Below are 10,446 nucleotides of genomic sequence, written 5' to 3' on the forward strand. Positions count from 1 at the left end.
TTTTTTCCTTTCTCAACTACCTTTTCCTTTCCTCATCCTTTCTTCTGGTATTATTACTCCCATTTAGATTTCACACCACCCTACTAGGAGTGAGAAAGTAAAGGCCAGCCATCCATTACCTTTGTTGTAGACATTGGTAGGGAGCTGGATATCACTGTATGTTGTGTTTACCAGCAGGTTATTGAAATGCTCATTTGGTTCCAGAATGAATTCATCTCCAAGCTCCACATAATTGTCATTTTCATCCTTCTCATTAATCAGGAGGGAGTTGTAGTAATCAAACTGTTAATGAAGATAATGAAAAAGAGAAAGACAATGAGAGTACAGAGATCAGTACTACCTGAAAAAAATAATGTTCTTCCACCTATAAAAAAGAAAGGAAATCTGGAGAATGCGGGCTACGGCTAGAATCAAGATGAGTACCAAATGACAGCTATTACCAATGAAATGTGTCAAGCTGCCCAATTGGCAGGTTTCAAGCATAATCAAGCCAAACTGCCAAAGAGCCTCCTGAGAGCAAAGGGATGCAGCGATGGATTCCCATGGTCACTCAGCAGCATTTAAGCTGCTGTCTGGAGAGGTGGAGTGTCTCACTGGGTCTGGCTCTCAGGTTTGCTACAGTATGCCTTTGATGACCTTAGTCACCCTGTCTCTACCACTGTCATGTACTGGAGTTAACTCCTGATGTACATTCAGATTGGATTATCCTCTCACTGTCACTCCAGGCAGCAGAAGCTCATCAAGAGCAAAGGACAGAGCAGAAGGTGCTCAAAGACAACACAAATCTCCCCTGTTAAGGCCCTCTGGGGATTTAGCAGCTATCGACATGTTAGAATCTCCAGGATAGTCTTCCCTGTTGGATAACAGCCATTTTTAATGTGCTTTGTTCACTTTATCTGAGGGAAGAGGCCCTTTAAAGACTTGTTATGTTCAAGTACTATCAGTATTCAGAGGTGTGAACTGTGTGTGTGAATCAAGGGCCATGTGCCTTGATACTGCGAATGCAGCTGATGCAAGAAGTATGACTATAATGTGATTCTTAAACAAATGAGTAAAAGAGGCAAAATTGATATCTGGGTTGGTTTCATGAAGCATTTTCAGTCCCTGCCTTTCCTAGCATTAACAGTAGCCTGCACTTCTTCCACTTTCATCCACTGCTTACAGTGTGGATACTGGACGTCAATAATCAGTTTGCACTCCAATTCCCTTCACCAGCAATAATCCCATTGCTTAGTTACAAACAGTTACTAAGGGAAAGCCAATTATCCAAATTGCATGGACAGAACCAAACTTTCATCCAGCAGAAAGTCTTGACAAGTACGTGTCTGCAAGCTAGAGAAAAGATGATGGCACCTGGTGAGAAACTCTGCTCCCTGGGATTAATAGTTTGTTACGGGTATTAGTAACATTATGACCTTTGCAGCAGGACCCTCCCTGTTGCTCATACACCAATTTTTAGCTAATTTCCCACGCAAGTAAACAGGGAAGCATCATCTAATTTGCACTAATGTGTCATATAATGACAATGCTGGTCATCGTGCAACCCCAATGTCTTCCCAAATCCTTCTCATCTCTGTCTCAAAGGGACTAATCCCTTAGGCGTTACTTAGGCTTGGGATCTGCCCAAGGAGTCGTGTTAATTTCTAGATGAGCTGAGTGTTCTGAAGACAAGGATACTCCTAACCTGGCTCCTAGATAGAGTGTCAGGTATGCTGCATGAGGTGCTAGAGATGGGAGAGTACTGCTAGGTCAGCCTGTTGCCTGGTCCTTATGAGGATATACACCATATTTTGTCACTGACAGGGACCAGCTTACCTCCAGTGAGGAGTTGTACTCGTGGTTCAGATCTGCATCCTCTGCTGCTTCCACCAACCTCTAATGCAAACAGATAAAGAAAGACAAGTGATGCTGTGGGAAGTCCCCAGAAGCTTTTCCACCACCAACAGGCACTCATATAATGAGAAGACATGTACCACCTCCTTCACTACAACACAGACACAGGGCTACAAACACTCCCTGTCCTCTGTTGTCACCCCATGCTGCAGCTTTATGACTTGGAAGGTATAGTCACAGCTTTTATTGCTGAGTGCATTTACACCTGCTTACTCTGGAGTCCCTAACAGCCTCTCCAGGAGTCTCAGTCATTGTAGGACATGTATACACAAATAGAAATCTATTCACTTAGAGGAAAAACAGATATATTTCATTTTCCATGAACTCTTTCAAAAAGCCATGGGAAAGGCATTTTGGACCCAGTCTGATGTCAGTAACTTGTCAAAAGAAAGGGAGACTCAGACTGCTATTGTTGCTGAGAAAAAAAGACTAACTTGGTTTTGTAAAGGATTCAGTGATGTTATGGCTGTTTATGAGATCTGACCATTTATGGTGTCAGTATAATCACTAGTATTCTCCAATATGATGCTCCAGGGCACTAATTCTCACTTCACATGCAGACTGGGAAGGAATCCAGATAAGAATGCACATGTTTTCAGAGTTGCACAATTAGTGACAGTTTCAGCAAAGATATTTTGTGCTCCTTCACAAAGGGTAAGGCAATCCAAACACTGGAAAGGTCTGGCTGTGAATTTAACATTATGGGCCAAAGCCCTGGATCTAAATATGCCCCTATTTCATTTCAAGATTCAAATGATGTGTTTCTGGATGACTTTTCCACATTAGATGTCTTAAACAGTCAAGGCTCTGTGACTACAGAAATATGCTTTGTATAGTGTGTAAATATAAAGGAATATGATAGATCCTTAGATGTGAGAGAGGCCGTAATGATTACCTGCTCTCCTCATCTACAACAAAGCAACATCTGAAGCTCATTTGCCACCTACTCCACATTTCCCCTTGCACGCTGAAAATCCCAGTGTTTTACTTGAAGCTCCTGCTCAGGGGCTGCAGGAATTTCCCCTGAGCTACACACAGCTGAAACAAGCTACTATAGTCTTTGATGACCAGAGGGTACCATGCAAGGATGAACTTTATTTTCAATTATCAGAGGCATCATGCAAGGGTGAACTTTATTTTCACTTATCAGAGGCTTTTTCCCTTCTTCTAACAGCTACAGAATTAAACACCTTTAAGGAGAAAAGTGTTAATTCCCTCATATTTATTCCTAGACTTTGTTTTTGTCTTATTTCTTACTCTGGGTTGACAGAGCAGCCAGCGTTCCCCTGTCTGAACGCCCACGTCCTCCCACCAGCGTCTACTTAAAGCTCAGAGAAGCCAGCTGCTCCGCTCAGCAAGGAAGTCCTCACACAACCCCTGTGCCCACGCACCTCTGGTGCAGGCAGAGGGAGGCCAGCACTGGCTGCTTTGGAGCCACTGGGAGGGGCTCCTTCCCACTGCGCCCATGGTCATACCTCAACAGCTTCCACCTTCCTGCGGAGCATGCTTTCCATCTGCTCTGAGAACTTCTTTACAAGCTCCAGGCCATCCACCTCTTTGATCTTCAGGGTTGGCTCCACGTCTTTGTATTTCTGCCCAAGGGAAAGCAGAAAACCCTGCTGAGTGGGAGGCCCTTAAGGAGGGGTGAAACTATTGCTGCTAGCTGGACACTGTTGCCGATGACGAAAAATGTGTTGAAAGAACCACCACGACTTACCTTCTCCCATTTTTGTGTTTCTTCTCTTTTTACTCTACAATTTGTGCACATGCAGATCCCTGACCAGAACATGAAGCACTAAGTAAAAGCAACATGAAGCACTAAGTAAAAGCAAACAATCCAATTATGAGCTTGTGGCTGCTTAAAAAGGCAATATACCTAGGAATTATCAGCATAGCTCCTTCTAATGCAGGCATTAAAAGCCTGGGAATAATCCTGAACTGGGTAATTGTCCAATCTTTATTCTTCTTTTCAAAAAAGTCCCAAAGCTAACAAACAGATAAGCTGAAAGAAAAGGGAAAAACTAACAACCAATACAATTTGATTAATGATAAACAGTTTGGTGGAAGGGCACAAATTGAGTTTCCTCCATTATCATAGCTCTCTGTAGAACATACATAACATCCCCTTCATTCTCATACAATCATTAAAGTTGGAAAAGACCACTGAGAATATCTGGTCCAACTGCTGACCCACCACCATCATGCCCACTGACCATGCACCTCAGTGCCATATCCAGATGGTTCTTGAACACCTCTGGGGACGGTGACTCCATCACTGCCCACTGGGTAGCCTGTTACAATGACTCACCGCTCTTTCTGAGAATAAATGTTTCCTAATATCCAACCTGAACGTCCCCTGACACAGCTTAAGACTATCCCTTCTCATCCCCCCTCACCACAACCTCCTGTCAGGGAGCTGTAGAGGATGATGAGATCTTCCCTGAGTCTCCTTCAGATTGAACAATCCCAGTTCCCTCAGCTGCCCTCATAAGACCTGTGCTCCAGACCTTTCATAGCTCCACTGCCCTTCTTTGGACACACTCCAGAGACTCAGTGTCCTTCTAGCAGGGAGGGCTCAAAACTGAACACAGTACTTGAGGTGCAGCTTCACCAGTGCTGAATACAGAGGGATGATCACCTCCCTAGTTCTGCTGGCTGCACTATTTTTGATACAAGTCAGGATGCCTGGTCGCACACTGACTACCCGGGCACACTGCTGGCTCATGTTCAGCCAGCTGTTAACTAACACCCCCAGATCCTTTTCCTTCTCTTACAGATTTCCAGTCACTGTAAGCACTGCATGAGTTTGTTGTGACCCAAGTGCAGGACTCGGCACTTGGTCTTGTTAAAGCTCATACAAGCTTCATGTTGTGTTAGTACCACAGCAGCAATCTCACTAGGGATGTGCTTTTTTTTGTAAGTACAATATGAGGAAGGGAAAAGAATGAGAAGATGGCAGAAGCTTTAGTGGCACTTTTGAACTAGAAGCAAGTGGCGGGGAAAGGACTTTGCATGTCTTGGGGGCGAGTGGGCAGAGCTCATTTTGTTCAAGCAGCTCGCTGACCTCTGGGGAAGGCAACCAAGCACAGGCAGAGTAAGAAATGCCCTGGAGATGGGGCAGGCTGAGGTGGCGTGGCCAAACAGAAATAACAGCAGCAGCAACCAGTCTGCAGCAGGCATGGCGGGGAGGCTGCTAGTTCTGTCTGCCGCGATTAACAGCAAGGGTTTTACTGGATTAAAAATGCCTCGCACTCCCTCTGCTGCAGCTGATAGCTGGGGCAGCGGTGGATGATGAGGAGGAGGAGGAAGAGGTCAGGTTGAGCAAAGAGGTTGGCATAACCACACTGCTGAAAGAGGGATGTTCAGCACCCCCAGAGGGAGGGCTCTGGCTGATGACCAGCCTGCAGCACGCACCCAGCTGGTGTCTGCCCCATTTAGCTCCATGTCATGGTTTCAGCAGAAGGGAGGTGATCTCTGCTACGGTTTAATCAGGCCCTCCTCGGGGGGAGGAGACTAATCTCTCCTGAGAGAGCGGTGATGGGGGAGACTGCACTAGCACAGCCATCGTACACTTCACAAAGTGACCTGCCAGCAGCTACCTTGGGTCACTCCCAAGATTAAGAAAAGCAGGGTTCATTACCTCTCAATAATTTTTAGTGTCCTTTTAACACATTGAAAAGTGGAGGCTAACAAGGTAAAATAATCACAAGCAAGCTCAAACAGCCTGCTAATATCATACACATCTCAGCCTTGGGAACTAGCCAGTGCTGGGAAGATGTGGCAAAATTTCTGCAAAATTTCAATTGGCTATTGTGAGGAATAAATGAGATTTGAGCTCAGATCCCCCTTGAGCTTTTCTCCTACAAACGATCCATAAAACCATTTTGTATCTGTATTTCTGCCACTAAAGGCTCCTGCTATTAAGGAATATTCACTGCAAGACTTCCCAGAGGTAGGCAACAGGGTTGTACCTTTTATCTCAGTACTGTTACCAGATTCCATGGCACAAAGAACATGGTAAGCGCCATCACTGGTACTTGTTGTCAACCAAGATTAACTACTACAACACAAGTTCAGGTTACCAGATCATCATATTTTCCAACATGGGTATCAGCTATAGGCTTGGGAGAATGAGCTGCAGTCAGCTGATGTTGAGAAGGCACCAAATAGGTAACTGAAATAACACATTCTTTCACATTCCTCTGGTGCTTCACTCCCTGAAATAGCAGGGACAATTCATTAAGATTCTCCTTCTGTGGGGGTGGCAAATTGAAAGTGGAAGATCTAGAATTCAGTACCTAAAGTTTTAACTGTGAACAGAGATATGTCACCAAAATATATTTTCTTGTTTCCACCTTCTTAAAATTAAGCCCATTGAAGTATGTAGTGTTGCATTACTCATCACTAGTGAAACTATATTAAGGGTGTGAAAGACATTGCTTTCATCTTCACCCAGAAACGTGTCTTGATTGAACTTATTTTTCTGTTCTTTGCTTTGTAGTTACCTGCATTGCTTTATAGTAATCACACATCAGGAGCAAAGCCTTGCTGTCCTTTCTAAGCTCTACCCGCCAAGGAAGGCAACTGTCATCTCAGCTTCAGAAGGAAGCAAGAGGAATTCCCAGAAACATCTATATAATGCTAACGTAGCACAGGGAAAAATAAATTCTGGGTCTGCTGAGATTGATTAGTGTTTGTCTCACTCAGAGGCAAGCTGAGCTCTGGGGAGAAGCCTAAAACCACACAGGGACCTCCCAGCATGGCTGCAGCTGGTGGCCCCAGGCCCTAGATGACAGCTGCAGCAGGGCCATTGCCAGCAGATCTAACAAGCCAAAGGTTAAAGTTGTGGGAGATGCTACTGTCCTCCTACTCAGCCTCTCACATCACCATTTGGCCCTAGCTATGTTGTTGTCATCTGTCCTAGACTCTGGTCAGTTTTTTGATACAGACCCATCAGCAAGCCAGGTTCATCAGCAAGCCCATCAGGTTCACATACCAGACTGGTACATGAGCTTCTCTTGACCTCTATTGCATAATGTCCAAGTGAATATGAATGCTTCAGCCATCAAAGTAACTCCTAAGCTTTTGTTCCTCTGAGGTTAAATTTGGTAGCATCCTGGCTGCTTGAAACCAGTAGCTACCTGGGGCTTTCTCAAAGCTGCTTGGTCCAGCATGAGAGCCTGCCCTTCTGAAAGCAAAGGACATCTACTGCCTCACCAGTTCTCTAGGAGCAATAAAGCCTGATGGGAAATAGATTTGGGTTTGCAATATAGTATTTAGTTTCTTCTGGAGGGAAACAAATAAAAAAACTCCAAAGAAATCCAAGCAAACTAAACCTGGAAGAAAATTTATGCTAAGTAAGGAGAAGCTGCAAAAACATGCAAAACATTCAGATAACGAAGGAATTACAGGTCTCAGAACAATAAACGAGTTATTTCAGCATACATAGGCAAAAGTTTGCATTTTAGCAATTTTGAGGATTCAATTGCATGATGTCCTCAAGCAGGAGTGCTAGAGTCAAAGTGACAGCTACAGCAGCTCGAGTGGACACGCGGTCACTAGTGGACAGTGCAAACCCAAAATGAGGGGAAATTTTAATATACTACCTATTAGTCATAAGGGAAACATGAAATCAAATTTGGAAGGTGCAGTTGTCTCTGTATTTTCTCAAAGAAAAAATGCCCATTGACTTAAAAAAGCCACAGAGGACAGAATTATTGGCACTCTGCATTGCACTCCCCCCCTTGTACTAGAGAGTCTCTTGCACAGAGAGAAATATTTCATGTGAACAAGAGGCAGTGGGCCCAGATGAGAGAGGTAACTGGGGAGCACACACATTTTGGCTCATTTGGCGCATTTGGCTCCTCTAGCCAGGCTGCCTTGCAGTCTGTTCACTGGGGCAGCGATCTCCATGAAGCCACTTGGGGTCTGACTAGGTAGTGAAGCATGAGGCATGAAAATGTTGCCTGTTAGCAAGAGGTTAGTCTGCAGCACTGTGTTAGGGGCTAAGGGAAGCGCTACAGAACTGTCCCTGCTTTGAGAAGCGTGATAAGGTATCCAACTCTGCTTGCTGAGGTTGATAGAAGGACTAAAGATGCCTTGATCCCCCTCAACATGAATTCTAGGATGGATTTGGATACATTTGAGCTTCTTCTTCATCCATTCTTTTCTCTCACAATGAATTACACTAAAAGCCAACAAAACTGTGAATTTTTATTCGAGATGGTTGCTGTGACTCCTAGTCTACTAGCATCTGCAGGTCTCATACAACCCTTATAACAAAGAGATCAAGATCCCGAGAGACAAAGCATACAGTGTGAACAGAGGGGGGTGAAATGATCCTCTGCAACACCTTCATGAAACCAACAAAGCACAGCTATTTTGGAACCCACTTCAGGATCATGGCTGCTATCCTTGGCCTCCACCATTGATTTGTAATGACATTGGCATTTACAAGCTATACCCTGTCCTCTTAAGTCCCACTGACTTTTGAACCTTAAGGAGTGTAAACCCCCTAATGTGCTAGCAACTGCACTCACTGGGCTGGCGCAGGTTGACTGTGTTGGAGCAGCATGGAGAAGACAGTGACAGCAATAGGTCTTGACACTATAAAGTGGCACCCTTAACATATTAAAAAAAAATAAAAATCTGCAGTCTGCAGACTTCTTATTGGATGTCAAATACCTATAGAGCACCAGGCACAGATAACTGACTATTTGATAGCCTCATTTTGGGTTTGCACTGTCCACTGGTGACCGCGTATCCACTCGAGCTGCTGTAGCTGTCACTTTGACTCTAGCACTCCTGCTTGAGGACATCATGCAATTGAATCCTCAAAATTGCTAAAATGCAAACTTTTGCCTATGTCTGCTGAAAATTATTTATTGTACGATGATACGGTCCTTCTAAGAAAGACTGATAATCATCATGTATCTTTGACAAATACTAAAGGCCTTTCTCAGGAAAGCCTAGCAAAGGCTTTCCCTTTCTCAAGATGTAGGGTTCATTAGCATCTAGATTTTATTTATTTATTTATTTATTTTTGTGCTGGGATGTGGGTGTTGTTATTAAAGGGCAAAAAACAGTCACCCAAAGGGACTAATAGGCAGTGCGTGGCTTGTGTTGAAGAGAAGAACCAGAGAAAGAAATGAAAAGAAACCGGCTGGCCACATGAGATCGAGCAGGGAACATATCTCCTCGGATGTGCTCAGCAGCCATCAAGTCCCCTGAGTAGTAATTAGGAGGGGATGGTTAGTACAGCCCTGTTGCAGCAGTGTGCAGGGATCAAAGATCAGAACAGGAGCAGCCATTCACCTCTGACTTCAGGGATCAAACACTACAGTGCAAATTCTGTATGAGTGTAAATGGGAAAATTTATTTAAAGTCCCTAGAGCTGCATCCTTTAATGTTGGCAGAGAGCTTAGTGGAGAGGTCCTTGTTCTTCAGGAAGATCATAGCTTCCAGGACACCTGCCTCAGAGACCCTGTCCAAACGATGATTTTAAAGACAATTCAAATGCAATGAAAGCGCCTTGAAGAGTTACTGGAGGAATACAAATAAGGAGGCAGAAATAAACAAAAGTACCAGCTGGAGAGCTCTGGGAGGGCACTGTGGGATGATGACAAACAGATGAGCTATGTGCACACGAGGCGGGGACTGATGTGCACTTAAAGAAGACTGAAGGGTTAGTATAAAAGAGAGTGAAATAATAAGAGGGTGAACTTGAGGAGTACTGCTAAAATGCTTTTTTTTTTTTTTTTTTTTAACTGGACATTTTTGTGGCATTTGGCCATAGCTAATGAAAGTAGGGAAGACGTGGATCACCCTCTGCAGTTTGGCATAGCCATGAGACATCACTATTCTCATGGATATGAACTGACATGGTTTTGAAAGTTGGCTGGAGACCTGTGTGCTTGCCTTCTTCCACCCCAGGTTTTCTGTGGAGGAAGAAGGGTGAAAGGCTATGTGGAGAGAGGGTGCAAGGCTAGTGGGATCCTCACAGCTTTAACCTACCTTTTGCAATAGGAGAGAGCCTGAATACTTGCTCACAATTGAGTACAGCTCACCACCAAAGACATCTGCCCAAGACTTAACCCTAAAAAGAAAAAAAGGGAAAATCAGTACTAATAATTCAGAGGTAGTAGAACTGCTTACTTCTTTTTACAATGAAAACTCCTTTTTCCTAAGTGTGAAGCTCCTCATATTTTTCAAACTTGTAGAGTGGCAATGATAATGCTTTCTTCCCAAACAGTTAGCAAGACAAGCAGTAAGGAAGGTGGAAAATGCTGATAAGCAGGACATTTGTCAGCAAGGAGTATCAGTGAATGCTGCTGGCCTTGGTCACTGCCTGTTGATTCCAAGTGGAATTTGTCTCAGCTCCTTTCAGAGGTGTGAAAGTTGTTTGTTTGGTCTTAGACATCATCTGGTTTCCTCTACTGTTAGTAAAGCAAAATAAATAGTTCTCTGGAGATACTTGTCTTCACTGATTACAGACAGAGCCTAGAGTGAAGGGCTCACGTCAAGACTGCTGAGCAGATGTAAGTATCAGAGTTG

Source organism: Meleagris gallopavo, chromosome 1, assembly GCF_000146605.3.
Source record: "Meleagris gallopavo isolate NT-WF06-2002-E0010 breed Aviagen turkey brand Nicholas breeding stock chromosome 1, Turkey_5.1, whole genome shotgun sequence".
Classification (NCBI taxonomy): domain Eukaryota; kingdom Metazoa; phylum Chordata; class Aves; order Galliformes; family Phasianidae; genus Meleagris; species Meleagris gallopavo.